This window comes from Heterocephalus glaber, unplaced genomic scaffold (genome assembly GCF_053883595.1).
Source record: "Heterocephalus glaber isolate CG9 unplaced genomic scaffold, H.glaber_assembly_v1.0 deba00001447, whole genome shotgun sequence".
Classification (NCBI taxonomy): Eukaryota; Metazoa; Chordata; class Mammalia; order Rodentia; family Bathyergidae; genus Heterocephalus; species Heterocephalus glaber.
In genome coordinates this window covers 6443391-6460102 of record NW_028258299.1, presented here as the reverse complement: position 1 = coordinate 6460102, position 16712 = coordinate 6443391, and the positions used below count along the sequence as shown (strand labels likewise).

Sequence of the window (16712 nt, the reverse complement as noted above, 5' to 3'; positions counted from 1 at the left end):
AAAACTTCATAAAGGGAATGTTTGTCCTGTTTTCAAAGAAAAAGGCTAAAAGTAAAAGTTAAAATTTTAAATGGGGGGCAGACAAAGAGCAAATAGAAAAATAGGACATAAAGCTTTCAAGAGAATGTCTGGAAACCAGAAGGCTGGAAATCATTAGCAAGTCCATAGTGCGTCTACAGTGATACTGTGTGGATCAATTCATTTAACGCTGCCCTGTACATTTACAGAAAAGTACCTCTGATATAATAAAGGCTCATAAACACGCAGAAATTGGGTTAGACCCGTTTCGAATTCCTGCCAAACAATGGTTCAGAAAAATGAAGCTCTATTTTAATTAGCTGGATTCACGAGTGATTTGATAACAGCAGATGCTGTCTGGATGCTTTCAGCTTGATGGGCTCCACATATATGAACTTAGAGTGGTTTGATGCAATTAGGTATTTCTTTCTGCTCCAACATGCCAGGTCCAAGGACTTGAACCTATGTGTAGCCCCAATGTTACTGTATTTATCTGCATGTTGATGTTTCACATCACAAAGATGAGAGAAGGGACCACACGAGATAAACAGAAGAATAGTTTTTAGAAGTCACTGGTGGGCAGAAGGGAATACTCTCACAATTACACACTCTTTCCACTGGGGAAAGAAAAGTTGGGCAGCTGTGTGAGAGGAGGCACGTAAGGCACTCTGTGTAGAACCATTCAATACCTGAGCTGAAACATGACAGGCTGTGCGCTTCCAATTTTGCAATTCCAGTCCAGTGTTACAGCGAAGGATTAGTGTGCCTAATGCACAGCCTGACCCGGGACTAAGTGGCCTTCAAAATGTTCTTTGTAATCAGGCATCCTATTATAAACCGGGAGCACCATTCCCTGAGACAGGCGATGGTATTCAGGATCGCAACCCTGAAGTCCAAGTATTTTCACCAGGTGCTTTCAAGCCGGGCACCTCTCTGGCCCCTTCTCCCTTTTAAGCACTCTCCCTTCCAAAGAGCGTTCTGTTTGCTTTTCCCAAAGCACTCACTGCCCTCTGCTATGACCACTTAGCGCAGCCCACCCATCTGCACAGAGCGGCAAAAGGACCTGCAGAGAGCACAGCAGCTTCTAGCACTGGGACGCGCCTAATAGGAGGACCTGATCAGTTAATTATCTGTCAGTTTGTCACGGCTGGGCTGAGAAGGGGAGGATGGGAGAGGCGGGTGTTGAGGGGAAGCTCTACTCGCTGTGCTCCTCTTCCTGAAATTCTGAATTAGCCTTCTGAAATTGTTCACCCTCTGCCGGAGGACATGCAGGGACAGAGGGTGGAGAAGACAGGACGGGGACTTTGGCTGACTCCTGGAAGAAGGGGGCACCCGAATCCCACTATTACTTCTCTAAGCACACAGGAGAAACCCAAACCCCTCACTTTCTCCTGGAGAGGACAAAGCGGACACAAGGACCTTCACACATCTCCCCTTTGCCGGCACTAACAAGCTCAGCACTGTAAATCAAGGATGAAATCCTTGTGCCGGGAAGTGACGGGGAGGCATTTCTTCTGCAAAGAGCCCAAACATGCTGCCTGTGTGGGAAGCAGCATTTCAGGACAGGGTTTGGGAGGCAAGGAGCTCTGTGCTGGCAAGGGAGGGAAAAATATGTATTTATTACATATAGAGAGCCTCCTTCTTCAAAAGTTACTTATTTCGTGAAACCACTCTGCTAAACAGACGTTTCAATTTAATTGAGTCACAATCTGCATATTGTAAATGCTCCAAGTAAGGGTCTTTGAGACTTTTGTTCTGTTAAGTTCATGGGTTCGCTTGTAGATTTCCCAATATATATATCAGCAGGAATGTAAGACGAATACAAAGGACTGTCCTTTAAAATATATTATTTGTTGGGCCGGGGATTTAGCTCAGTAGTTCCGGCACCTGCCTCGCAAGCGCAAGGTCCTGAGTTCGATCCCCAGTACCAAAAAAAAAAAAAAAAAAAAAAAAAAATATATATATATATATATATATATATATATATAAAATTTGTTTTAGCCCTTTGCAGAGAGTCTAGGATGCAAAATGAGATGGTTCTAATAATGCCCAAAAGGACACAAAACCAAGAAGCCAACCAGGACTCAGAAGGCTGAGGCAAGAAGATTGCTGCAAGTTTGAGGCCAGGCTGGGCTATATAGTGAGTTTAAAGCTAGCATGAACTACATCACAGCAAGATCCTGTCAAGAAAGAGAGAGAAGGCTGGGGATTTAGCTCAGTGGTTTCACCGCCTGCTGTGCAAGTGCAAGGACCCGAATTCGATCCCCAGTACCAAAAAAAAGGGGGGGGAGGCAAAGGGAAAGGGAAGGGGAAGGGGAAGGGGGAAGGGGAAGGGGAAAGGGAAAGGGAAAGGGAAAAGGAAAAGGGAAGGGAGGGGAGGGAGGGGCAGGGGGAGGGGAGGGAGAGAGGAAAGCCAGGCGTGGTGGCGCATGCCTGTAATCCCAGCACTCAGGAGGCTAGACATGAGGGTTGCTGTGAGTTCAAGGCCAGCCTGAACCCAGATAGCGAGACCCTGTCTCAAAGAAAAAGAGAAAGAAAGAAAGAAAGAAAGAAAGACAGACAGACAGACAGGCAGGCTGGCCAGAAAGGGGCTCTACAGCATCAGGTCCATAGTCAGCGTGTGGGGCGTTGGTCACACTGGCCTGGAGCATCCCATCCACCACTAGTGCTTTCTTTCCTTCCTGTGGAAGGCAAGGAGGTGAGCCCCTACCCACATAACTCTCATTCTCCCTGCTCCTGTCCACATCACAAACTAGCCACAATTAATTAACAGAAATACAAATAGTCTTGGACCAAAATAAAGGTTTTTGACAGGAGGAAAAAGGGCCATTACAAATCGAATAGAAAAATAATTTTTCTTCAGGCAGTGGAGAAAAAGCATTCAAAGCAAAAGGTCATCCTACAAGTAACTGAGGAAATGAGAAAGAAAAGGGACAGGTTAGGACTTCTCATAAAGATCTGAGAGTTCTGGGGTCACATGGAAAAGTACTCTATGACAGAGGAGGAAACACTGTTTTGGGGAAGAAAAGCAGAGACAAAGATTCTAGAATTCAACATTTACCCAAGGCTGCTTAGCTCCCTATACTATGTGCAGTTTGTGTTTCTGCTTCCTGCTCCACTCACTCATTTCAAGAAAGTATTTAATTTTTTTCAAGCACTGCATCCCAATGCCCAAAGACATCCCTGCTTCCATAAAAACTAAGCATCTTGCCAGGGATTTAGCTCAGTGGTTTCGCCGCCTGCTGTGGAAGCACAAGGACCCGAGTTCAATCCCCGGTACCAAAAATATAAATAAATAAATAAATAAAGACTCTAAATCAAAGAGAAGAAAAAAAAAACTAAGCATCTTCTAGTTTACAGCAACTCCTTTTTGCCCTCCATATACTCTGATAATACCACCAGCCTCTCCATGCCTGTGTAACCTTCATCAAGAAAAAAATCAGAGGTTCAGCTTCCCAGTTGGAAAAAAACAGAGAGATAAAAAGAATAAATATGAATTTAAAGGGGAATTGTGCCAAAACCTGAACCTCCCAAATCTGGTTCAGCCACATTCTTGCCCACAACCTGTACTTCTCGGTACCTCCCTACATTTTTCAAAATGCAGCTGCACAGACCTCTTAAAATTCAGATTTCTAGCACCTCTAATTACAGGCCTCTCAAGTCAGGCTCCTTTAATTAATGAACCTGACTCCTCTCTCTTCAAAGGAAATCTGCATATGGGATATATCACAGGGTGAGCTGACCCTGATCAGTGCTATCCGATCACTGCCCAATGGCAGTGAGCATTCTGCACCCCAAATACAAGGGAAGGTGCCCCACCCACTGCCCAGTTCAACACATCCCCATCTGGCATGAGCCAACTGTGTGGTTAAGGCCATAAAACATTTCTTGGAATTTAAGTGGAGAAAAAGAAGTTTAAGCTTTCCTGGGTGTGACCAGCAAAACCCAAAGAGAATTTGGTCTTGGTTCGAATGCACCCCAACCTTACTTTCTTCCCTCTGCCAGGATGGGTGCAGACAGCAGGAGGAGAGACAGTCTCTGGTCCGGGAGGGGACAGATCTGTGCTTGTGAATGCTGGGAGATACACAAACACAACAAACCTGGAGCCAACAGCTATCCCAAGACAGAAATAAAACTAGTTAGAAAGGTGCTGTCACCTTAAAACAGTTAGGTGGAGAAGGGCTCAGGAAGCAAAGCCATTATTCGGCAGGGCTGGAAGAAGCCAAGCACAGAGCAAGGATGACGCGCTGCCCTTGGAGTCTGCTCTCAGGGGCCCTCACAGGCTGCACACCATGCCTCTCCAAACCAATCCTGACCACCAGCCTTAGAGAACTGGTTTTCCTTCTGGTGGTCCTGGGCCACGGGCCTGATCTGTTTGCATCTGCTGCACACACTCGGCTCTGCTTACAGCTGCTCTGCTCAAAGTGGTTATGAGCTGGCTTGGAACCACGATTAGCTGGGAAAGCAAACTGTCTTTGGCCACATAAAGACTGGAAACGGTTGGACATAAAGTCATAGATGCCAGAAGAGACAAGGTCTGAGTCAAGTCAAGATGATCCCAGGTAAAGTTTGCACACAGTAGATTTGAAAGGCAGCAAAAGACTCCAACAGATCTGGCAATAATGAAAACAGGTTTTCTTCTGTCACTACCAGCTGATAATCATTTCTCAAGGGTCCCACAACAAACCCAGAGGGACAACATTTGCACTACTGACCAAATAAACACACCTGTTCTACGAGGAGAGAAAAAGGTTTCAGAATACGCACCCAGTAGTAACACCTTTTCTCCAGCTCTCCCAGTTTCTCATCTACGACTGGGCTATAAAAGCAGACTGAGAAACTACCAGAGAACAGCACTAGGTTTAAAATGAAAACAAGGAATACAGTCTTGGTCTCTTAGGTCTTCCAAGGGTATTTCACAGTGCACATGTCAAAAATTGAATGAGATCATTCAGAATTCTGCCAGAAGCCAGGCATGGTGACACATGTCTATAATTCCAACACTCAGGAGGCTGAGGCAGGAGGATTACCTAGTTTGAGGCAAGCCTAGACTACAAAGTGAGACTCTAGTCTCAAAAAACAAAAAGAATTCTGCCAGAAAAGGGGTTTCAGTGAGTTTCTATGAGTACAATTTTGAGGGGGTTGGGGGTAAGAGTAACACCACCCATTCTATCCCTCAAATCAAAGCAAGGTGTGTTCACTGATCACTGATCACTGAGTCTAACTGTACGGCACCTGTCTTGCTTCCCGGATGGCTACCTGCCACTTTTATGCCCAATGCCCAGGGGCTGACACAGGCCATCATTTCTGCTCCCCCTTTAGATCCGGTCTCCAATTCTATTAGCATGCTGCAACCTGGACCCACTGACCACAGTCACTGAAACACAACGGACTGATTATAGGAAGAAACCACTTCCTTATTCTTAAATCACAAGCAGTCAGAACTGGCTGAAGGAATTTTTAATTGGGCTTGGTTTTCCAACCAAGATATTCTCAAAGTTCATTGTTCTTTGAAGTGGAAGCATTTAATTTTCTAACAAACAAGTAGAAGCACAGGACTAGCAAACTCAGAATTGAGGTTGAAAGTTGGGATATGCAAAAGTAAGGTGCTGGAAGTAGCTGAGATCAGGAATGTCCAGGGATTCTTGGCACAGGAGGCCACATGAGCGGGCCAGGCACTCTCTTCCAGGGTGTCTCAAGGGGAAATCACCCATCGATCCTAGGACATACGCATTCTAGGACCAATCCCTTACCTCAGAACAGCCTCTGCCTCAAATTCCTGCTTGCGCTTTAATGTTTAAATTATTAAATGCATTAATGTATTTACATTATTCAAGTCTTATGTGCATTTTTCTAAGATAATTTATGTATAAGAGTTTGAATGTCCGTGACTGTTAATGTCTACAACCCTTCCTGTTCATTATTGATTCTGGAAGAAAAAAAAAAGTCAGAGTTTTAATGCCTTATTTTTAATGTATTAAGAGTCTGAATAAGTGCATTCTCTTTTTTCTTTTGTAATTTCATAATTTAAGTAGTGCATTTATTAAACTGACACGGTATGAATTGTGGTGAAGCCTGGCACGGCTCCACGCTGCCGAGCAGCCCGCTCCTCTGCTCCTGTGCAACCAGGCGGCAGCCCTCTCTTCCCACCTCCTCGAGGACCAGAGGCAGGGGACTAACAAGGGCTTGCCCAATTCTTGCTTCTGGAAGGACGTTTTCCTCCTCCCTTTTCAAGTTCTTGCCCAAATCCGCTCTCCCTGCTACCCGGGCTTTCAGAATGCCAGTGAGTGCATTACAGGGAATGGTTTTCTCCTCCTCCGGAAGTCCTCATCTGGATGCACTGCGGGTTATATCCAAACAGAGCTCGCAATCAGCACACAATTTTCAAGAACAATAAACATGCTAGAAGCTTAGCATAGCAAAAACAAGCAAACAAAACAACTGCTTTTTAAAAGAGATCTCAAACAGATGACACCTCCAACTTGTGCAAAAGAACTTTCTTTTGAAATTGAGTTTTCCCAGCAAGGGGAAAAAAAAATCCCTCCCTCAACTATAGCCAACAGAGCGACAGTGACACCCAATGGCCTCTTAGTTCAATCCCAGCCGAGCATTTCCCAGCGGTTGTCCCCACAAGCAGGTCTCAGGGCCAAGCTCCTGTTCGAACACCGAAGCCTGCACGAAAATCAGATATCAGCCACTTAACACAGAGCTGGGTCGTTAGTGGCTGAATGCCCTGCTGATCTTGGACCACACACAAACTGTATGTACTTATGCACACACTGCGCACACACACATGAACACATGCATGCACGCACACACACACACGCAGGTGCACCATCCATGCACTGAGCTACACCGTACAAATCCATTTGGAGTTAAAAAAAAACAAAAACAAAAGTTGTTCACTGCTATTTTAGAAACCTAATTCTGCCATTTCTCAGGTCACACATATAAAATGTATATACTGCTGGGTGTGGAAGTGCATACCAGTAATCCCAACACTCTGGGAGGCTGAGGCAAGAGAATCACAAATTGAAGCCCAGCCTGGTCAACTTAGTGAGACCCTGTCTCAAAATTAAAAATAAAAAGGGCTGGGAGAGAGCTCAGTGTGAAGTTTAATCCCTAGTACCACCAAAAAAAAGGAGTATGTACTATTTTATATATTTTCTTCCTTCCTTTTTTCTGTTTTCCTGTTTCCTTCTCTCTTTTTATTCTTCTTTTCTTTTTTGGCTACTCATTACCATTCTTTAACTGTTACAATTTATATCAGCATATAATGTTAAATAATTACAGGGAGCGGAGCTCACTCTAGTGAGGATATAAACGCGCTGTGGGAATCTACAGATTTAAACAAATAACACTCGCAGCAGGGGGTGAGCGGATGAATTAGCATTAATATCCTGCCTGGGAGATCCCAGTGCACTGCTACTGCTTAAATACAGATCTTTTCTGTAACAGTCAATATGACAGCTCCCGGCAATACGGCCCCTTTCCCTTTCCCAGTCAATATAGCAGCCAGTGAAAATAGAAACGTCCCTATAGCAATCAATATAGCAGCCAGCTAAAATAAGCCCTTCCCTTTTAAGGGCTATATAATAGTCAGCTAAATGGAAGAATTGGCACCCCTGCTGGATAGCTCAGCAGAGAAGCCAAGGAATGAACCGACCATGAGCACTCAACCGAGCCTCTGCTCCTCAAAGGGGCCCTGCTCGGGGCAGCGAGAAGATAGCCACAGGCAGGGAATCAAGCAGGAGTCTAGAGGGACCCTTGGCAGGCTGTTCCCAGCCGTCGGGAGTAAGGAGTAATTATGCATGTCGTAAGCAGGCTGTAGGGCCACCCCTCACTGAAGCTTAATCAAAACGGCGGGAAAGTTTAGGAGTCTGCTCAAACTGTCAGCTGGAGCAGAGGACCCTCTATCCTCAGTGGGGAGGGAGGGGCCTTGATCCAGTCCACTTCACCGGCTCTCACCCTAGCCATAGGAGTTTAAGCTGTAGACTTAACAGCCTGTGCTTTTCTGTTTTCCAGCATCAGGGAGAACGGTTGTGTCCAAATCAGACATCTCGCCAAGGGAGTGAAAAACCCAGTGTACATATGCAATTCATTTTTTTTAATTCTAAGCCATCTATTTATTCAATATTATGATGGCACCTTATTTTCCCCCACTCATATCATGCAAATTACTCCCCTTCTTTGAAGGTACATAGGGAAGCAGTTTCACTATAATGAGATCAGAGCTAGGCGGAGTAGCACATGCCTGTAATCTCAGTGGTCAGGATGCTGAGGCAGGAGGATTACAAGTCCAAACCCAGCATGAGCTACATAGTGACTTCAAGACCAGCCTGTGAGAGTCTATCTCAAAAAAGAGGAAAAAAAAAAAAGAATTCAGGGAATGGCTGTCCTGATGGCCAAAACAGACCAAAAGCCTTTAAAACAGCAAGGAAGACTAGGAGCCCTTGATTAAGAGTAGTCCCTATGCACCTAAAGGTGCTGTGCTTCTTCATTAGAATTAGCTACTTCTAAAATTAGTTCAGTTGGCTTTAAGGATTTGACAAATGTGGAATATAACCACCAGCACAGTGCAGGTTTCCAACGAACACTCCTGAAGTTAAGGCTGGGATTCTGTTATGCTCCAAAGCAGACGAACATTGGGGACCCACCCCACCTTCATTAAAATTCAACAATCTGTCTACCATCCCTTGGGTAACTCCACTGAGGGTCCCTGTTTCCCTGGCCAGGTGTTTAACACCCAACTGATGCTCATGTCATCAATCAGTGGCTCAGTCAAGTGCCACAGTGTCAGGTATGAGGAAAAAAGATTCTGCACGTCCTGACTGAGAACACTAGGCCTTAAAAATTTAGATCCCAACACCCCACTAATCCGTAAGAGCACATGCTTTTCCCTTCAGGAATTCCAGTTAAGCAACACCTTCAGAGAGAGAAGATTAACATGACCCCGGCTCTCACGTGGCATACACATTTTGATTAGGGCTTACAGCCCATGAATGACTTAGAAGTCATAGGTCCCACAGGTCCCTCAGACAATAAAAGTCATAGATCCTACAACTCACAAAAGCCATGGGTCCCAGAGTCCACGAAAGTCAAAGGTCACCAGGCATGGTGGCACACACCTATAATCCCAGCTACTTGGGATAATAGAATCCCAGAGTATTCCAAGTTCAAGGCCAGCCTGAGCAACTTAATGAGACCCTGTTTGAAAATTTAAAATGAGCTGGGAATGTAACTCAGTGGCAGAGCACTTGCCTAGCATACACAAGGCTGCAGGTTCAATTCCCAGGCCTGCAAAAAAAAAGTCCTGAAGTTCCTCAGTCCACAGAAGTCACAGGTCCCACAGTCCCAAGAAATCAAAGGTCTTGCCCCAGAAGACCTTCTTAGGAACTCCAAGGGCTCTGAGTGCTATTGTGACCATGGCAGCCGCTCTATATGGGAGATGGATACGTAGGAAAGACCTTGGATCCACCCATTATTTTATAAAATGTGGTATCACAGAAAGTGAGTTACTGTTATGATTTGACGTGGCACTTAGCCTCTAGCACTGAATCCAATGCGTACTTTATAAACTTTGACATGCATGGGCAGTTCCACTTCTAACTACACACAAAAATTTGAGGGTATACACTCACTCAGAGAGCATTAAAGCTGGCGAGAACACACCATGATGTTAGCAAAAACTCCATCAACTACATATTGCCATTAAGTCATCAAAGGAGGGCGGGGCGGGGGGGAGCAGGAAGGAAGGGAGGGGACAGAGAAAGAGAGAGTAATGAAAGAGAAAATAATTCTGAAAGGGAAGGGGGAAAGAAACATAAAAGAAAAGATGAGAGATAACAGAAGAGGTAACAAAAAGAAAGACAAAACCCTCTCTTTGGCATTTACAGTTTAAAGCTTTCAGGGTATTTTATGAAAAGACAGTTGCAATAAAACAAATAGAATGGTTAGTCATCTGGTTTCCAACTTGACTCAAAAGGGGCTGTTTCTAGACAAACTCAGAACAGCTCTGCTGCCTGCACATTTAACGATGCCTATCTGTGCACCACAGCTACAGAACAGGATGTGGAGAGAAAGAACGAGGAGGTGGGAGCGAGCGCTGTCTTTACTGGTCCCAGTGTCACTGCAAATAAAGACTGTCAAGATTTAAACCATAATAATGGAAAGGCTATAAAGGTCTCAGTTATAATGTTTCCTCTGATGTTCCCTTTCATAAAATGCCTTCTTTATGTTGCCTACGTGGCAATGATCCACTAAACATCGGTGTATGTGTGCCCCAGTGGGAATGTCGCACCCTAGGTTCCTAGTGGGAAGCCAGGCAGCAACTGTGCAATCCAGCTCCTTGGCTCACCATCTCCATCATACACAAGTGAGCATATATACTCACTCATTCCCCAAATGTGTACTGAGTGTCTGCTCTCCGCCAGGAGCCAAGCAATATGGCACATGCCCACCCCACAGAAGGCTTCACAAAGTGAGTAGGTGCCAAGTACCTGGGAAACAAACACAAAACGCATCCCACTTAGACACATGGCCACACCACACAGGGACTCCTCCCTTCCTACTTCAGCACCTACAAGCCTTCCTCAAGTGCCTGACAGCCTAGCAATGAGGCAGAGCTTTCCTCCCCATGCCAGGGCAAAACAGATGAGGGATGCAAATCAAACAGTGCTCAAAAAGGCGGGTAAACTGGGCACTCATAAAGATGTCTTTACCTGGCCTCAGCAAAGAAAACTACCAAAACCCAGTGGTTACCAGAGAAGTATTCATCTGTAGCTTGCCAGCTAATCACTGCAGGCACCAAAGAGTGACAAAGGAAAACAGAGGACTAGAGGGATAGCTCAGTGATATAGTGCTTGTCTAGCATGCATGAAGCCCCAAGTTTGAGCCCCAGCACTCCCCAAAAAACAAAATCAAACCCCCTGCAAATTGGTGAAGATTTTATACATGACAAGAGGCACAACCTAAGGGAGACCAAGTGGATGTGAGACCCACGAGTAGGCACAAAGTGAGGCTGAGGGCCGGGGATTTAACTCAGTGGTTCTAGCGCCTGCCTGGCAAGTGCAAGGTCCCGAGTTTGATCCCTGATACCACACACACAAAAAAAGAAAGTGAGGCTGAAATCTGTGCATCAGGGAGACCAAACCAGGCAATTGGGGAAGCTAAGGCAGAGTGAGGAGAGGACCAAACTCCTCAAGCCTAGCACAGTGGCAGATTCAGGCTCGCTAGGTGGGCAGCTGGTGCCAACCACAAACCAGCTCGAGGCTGCCGTCCCTGTTGATCTGTAATTGGTGCGCCTGTGAGAGACCTACCAATTATCTCTAGGCCCCTGTACTTAGTTCACAGACAAAGGGAAGCAGGAGAGACCAGTTAGTAATGAGTAAGTAATGGCCATGAAAATACATTGTACCTTACAGAGCTGCTTCGGCAGGAAAAGCCATTCGGAAAATAAAAAGTGAAAGAATAAAATAAGCTAGAGAAACTCAATTTTCTTCTCCCTTCCTCCCAAAGCCACACTTAGGATAAAATGAGGTTTGTGCAGGTTAATCCTTATGAGGTAAGAAAAAAATGATTAAATACATTTAAAAAATCAATTGTACATTAAACCAAATCCAGGAACTGCAAAAACAAACACCGCAGCATTCCTGCAGCGGGTATTAGCGCTACCAGCCTGGTCAGTAGGGGTTACCCCACCTGACAGAGCCCACCGGGGTACCGGAGAGAAGCCAAAGGAAGGGGGAGAGACAGCCTGGGGGATGAAGGGGCTGTAGGCTGGGATTTCTCCGGAAATAACCAAGCTATTCCTAGAGATTACAAAGGCAGAAATATAATGTCATAAATGGGGCTCTGGAGACCAGGCTGAAATCTTCAAAAACTCACTAGAAATAATAATAATGATCATGATGATCATCTGATGATAAACAGAAGTTATAAACCACTTCACTGTCAAATGATTCCCCACTATTTCTAGTTATTTCTTCTGTCCATTAACAGATGCTATGAGCTGTCATTTCGCAGAGAGACGGCTGAGGCATGCCCGTGTCTTTGAGGAAAGCCACTGTCTGGAATGGGGGTGGGGAGGCCTTCATGGACACTCCTGACTTTCCCGATGCCCTGGGATCCTCAGAGGAAAGCCAGAAAGAATATAAAGTCATAAGAAAGCAGTGCAGGCCACCACCGGCTCCTCCACAGTGGAGACAGAAGAGATTCTCAGCTAATCCTAAATAAACCTCACAGGCCGCAGTGTCGTGGCCCATCAACTTCTCTGTGACTACTGCAGTCAAGTACGTCTGCTGCCACCAACCTTCCTCCTCTCCAGCACCTGCTGCAGCCCACAGCTGGAAGGATCCAATGGCAGGAGCAGAACTCAGGCCACGGTGAAGCGGGTGCTAGTTACTCGTTTGTGACAAGGCCCAAGCTGCCCATGTCAGTCCTGGGCATCCAAGTCGACACAATCAGTAAATCTGAAGTTTTCCTCTCAGGAAGTCATCTGGAATCTCACAGAAACCTCTGGCTTGGTTGGGGGAAAACAGGGCTGGGGGAAGTGCAGAGAGGAAGAGCTGGTAATCAACTATGTGACAATGATATTCCCAACAGAACAAAGACACAGCCCACAGGGGAAGTTGCCAAACCTCTGAACACGGTTAGAGCAGGCTATCAGTGTCTCCAAGTGGCAATAAGTACAATGTGACAGAAAAATTTTACTCTCTTAAAAACATCTCTATGCTCTTATCTTCAAAGCAAGTGAACTCTGCTGCTTTAACTCTGACAATGAGGAATGTGTGGATGCTGATGGGGACACAGAAAAGGATTTAGCTGTGGGGCAGAGAAAGAAATGAAGATGCTGGATATCATTATTTCTTTACTTAAGACTGATTCAGGTGACTCCCTGAAGACCTGGGCGGTACTGCTTGAAAAGCTGGAGTCAAAAGCAAACTACTCACTTGTCCAACCTCCACTCTGCCAGCAGGAGACGGAACAGCGGGCGGCTGCTGCCCCCTAGAAGCTCCCGGGGACATAGCACCTCAGTCAGACATCAGATGAAAAGATCCTATTATCTCTCTCGATCCCATAACCTGTCATTAGTGAGGTACATGGGTGCAGACGCCTCCTCCAAGCCTGAGGAGGCACACATCACCTGTGATAAATTAATAGGTGCCTTTTCAGCAGCGAGGCTGCATACAAAAGACTCCAACCAGAGAGAGCACAGTAAGGCAGCAACTTCAGGGAGGAAGCAGAGTGGCAGGCAGCCCTTGGCAGGGCTGTAGCCTGTCTGCAGTGTCCCCTGTCACAGCTCCAGTGTCGCCATAGTGAGGCTGACACTGCATCAGACCTGCACTCCCCATCTGCTCAAGCTGACAGAGTGGGTCTGGGACTAAGCTGTGGGAGCCTGACTGCCTGGGCTTCGGTTTCCTCGCTGTAAATGAGGAAAGAAATCCTCAGAGGTGCATGGGAATCAAACATGATAAAAATAACCGCACCAGGCCGGCGCATTGCACAGTACAAGCCTTCCTGGCCTACGGGATCAGAGCTGAGAACTGTTCAGTTAGTTAATCAAAAAAATTAGTTAGGGCCAGGGATTTAGCTCAGTGGTTCCGCCTCCTGCCTCGCAAGCGCAAGGTCCAGAGTTCAACCCCCGGTACAAAAAGAAAAAAGAAAATCAGTTAAAGCCAAGTGTGGTGGCACACTCTGTAATCCCAGCATTCAGGGAGGCTGAGGCAGGAAGACTGAAAGTTTGAGCCCAGCCTGGAGAACTCAGCAACTTGTCAAGACCCTGTCTCAAAATTAAAAATTTTTAAAATGGGCTGTAGATATAATTCAGTGCAAAGGCCCTGGGTTCAGTCCCTAATATTGGGAGGGGGAGTCAGTTAAAGCAAGGAATCAAAAATGGAGCCTATTCTACATACCTTCAACATTTTATATTAACTGAAAAACCTATAAATGTACAGTCACTTGCTAATCTTTTGATGTAAAGCCAAGGCCTTTTCTTTGAGTGTGGGCCCACAGACTGAAGTTCCCAGACATCTTTCTTCCATAAACCCCACCCATACCACACTCTCCACAATTTCTAAAGCACAGTGAGAGCTTGAAGAAAATTAGTAAAACGATGAAGTATGGAATCCTAGCTTTTCATGACCTTTCCCCAATAATTAACCGTCTTCTCAGTCACACCTAATTTTTACCTGCACCCTTTTCTAGCAATTCACATTCACCAAAGCATTTAGTATGGTTTTTATAGAAAATTCTTTTCACATTAGCCTTTATAGAACACAACATACTTGTAGAATCCTCTCATCACACTTATGCTCCTCCTGCTTACATGATATTTGACAAAATGGCCTAGTTCAACAACAAACACACTTGGCACCCGTGGGTTTAGGGACAGGCTGACAACTCTCAGGGTGAGGGACTGTGTGGGAGCAAACGGCAGAGCCTGGGCCTGGTGAGCAGGCTCCAAGGGCCCAGTGAGTCAGGTGGGAAGAACATGTCCAATGCAAACTCTCTCAAACTCTCTTCCACAGTACTGGGGACTGAATCAAGGTCCTTCGTGTTGAGCTACACCCCCAACCTCTTTTTAAATGTTTTCCTGAGGCAGGTCTTGCTAAGTTGCTAAATTTCCCAAGTTGGTCTCAAACTTTGAATCCTGCCTCAGCCTCCCAGACTGCCAGGATTATGTGTGCTACCGTGCTGAGCTTCTTGACACCTTTTTAAAAATATCTATTTATTGATACCGTACTGCAAAGGCCCTCAAAAGTATACACAAGACAATAAGGCCAGCCTGGGCAACTTAGCAAGATCTTGTCTCAAAATAAAAGGAAAAAGGGCTAGGGATGCAGCTCAGTGGTAGAATGCTTGCCTAGCATGAGCATAGAAGCCTTGGGTTCAAACCTCAATGCCACAAAAGTAAAACAAACAAACAAAAAAACCACACTCACATACACACCACACATACACAAGCAAAAGGATACGGAAAGGGAAAATACAGGGAAGGGGGGAAGAAAAGATACCTAAGAAATGTTTTATTTCCCTTCTCCACCAAAATCCATTTCCAGTGTAGAGCTACACCATTTACACAAGTACTGGTGTGCAGACTCTGCTAGCAGCTCCTCGCCAGCACAGGGCAAGACAAAGTGGCCATTTCAACACAGACACTCCCTCTCCCTGTGGACTGGCCAGGCCACAGCCAGTGCTACAGCGAAGGGAGCGATCGCTGACCCACAGCGCCATCCCCACCCTGAGGACTGATGCACAGACAGGGAACTGTGGCCCACGGTGGCACCAAGGCGAGGGGTCACAGAGATGGCAGCGTGTCTTCCCCGTGACAGGGTAATTTAGCTGCGCCCGGCTCCGCTGGGGGCCATGCCTTAGCGCCTCTCTGCCTCCAACTGTCAAGGAGTGCCCCAGATAGATTTACCTCGAGAATCACTCAGGGCCGGCCCTATCTCTAGACTGCTCAGACAAACTCATAATGGCAGGGAGAAGATTTGTGGAGCAACAAGCATAAATCTTGGTTATAACTACAAACCGTAAAAGAAAGGAGAGCTGGGAGGGAAGAGGGAAGGGCGGTGAAGGCGTCCTTCTCCCGAGCACCACTTTATCTTCCTGTGGCTTTGCGCAGCACACAAGAGGGATTAACTACAAGATCGTATTTTTCAAACCAAAATCAGTCTGTACAGTCTGACTTTGGGCTCAAATGTTTTAAATCGAAATTATTCTGGAAAACATAAGGGCACATGGTTGTCCTAAGGACAACATGACATTCAGTGGTTTTTCAAACTGGAGGGTGCAGGGGTTTGCCTGAGTTTGCCACATGGAATACCCACCATTCAGGTCCCACTTAATGACACTTTAAGCCTGGTGCAATGGTATACACCTATAACTGCAGCATGGAGGGAGGCTGAGGCAGGAGGATCACAAGTGTGAGGTCAGCCTGCACAACTTAGCTACCACCTAGCTCAAAACAAAAAATACGGTTGGTTGGGTGTGACAGCATACACTTGTGATCCCAGTACACAGGAGGATCACTGCAAGTTCAAGACCAGCCCAGGGTGCATAGCAAGTTTAAGGCCATCCTGAACTACACACAAGACCCTGTCTCAAACATAAATAATAAAAAAGGACTGGGGATGTAGCTCAGTGGTAGAGCACCCCTGGGTATGATTCCTGGTACCCCCACAAAAAAAATTTTTTTAAAGATTCTTTTATGTGAGAATTATTTCAAATAAAATGATGATGGAGCCAGGTGCAGTGGCACACACCAGCACACACTGGCAGTCCCAGCACTCTGGGAAGCTGACTGCTAGTTCAAGCCCAGCCTGGGCAACTTAGTAACTTAGTAAGATCTGTCTCAAATTTAAAACTAAGAAAGGGCTGGGGGTGTAGCTCAATGCAAAGGCACTGGGTTCAATTCCCAATACTGCCACAGGAAAAAAAAAAAAAAGATGATCAATTTCAAACAAAGGAAAAAATGTTAGGAATGTTCCTCTGCCCAAAGATTTGTAGATCCCATGTTCCAAAATGGTAGAGCAGCTAAGAACTCTAAACCTACACCTCCAGGAGGAAAGAGGAAAAACAACTTTTCCCTCTGAAAGAATGATGGTGGGCTAAGGTGAAAGACAAAACTCCCCCTATCACTGCATGGCTCTGAAAGAAGGCACATAAGTGCTCAGTCCAAGTCTCCAAAATAA

At 45.8% G+C, this 16712-nt stretch overlaps 1 protein-coding gene across 4 annotated transcripts in view; it reads right to left on the bottom strand.

Annotated features, from left to right (window-relative positions):
• Pex14 (peroxisomal biogenesis factor 14) overlaps positions 1-16712 on the bottom strand; it is a 137297-nt gene that overhangs the window by 97342 nt on the left and 23243 nt on the right. The window lies entirely within an intron of this gene.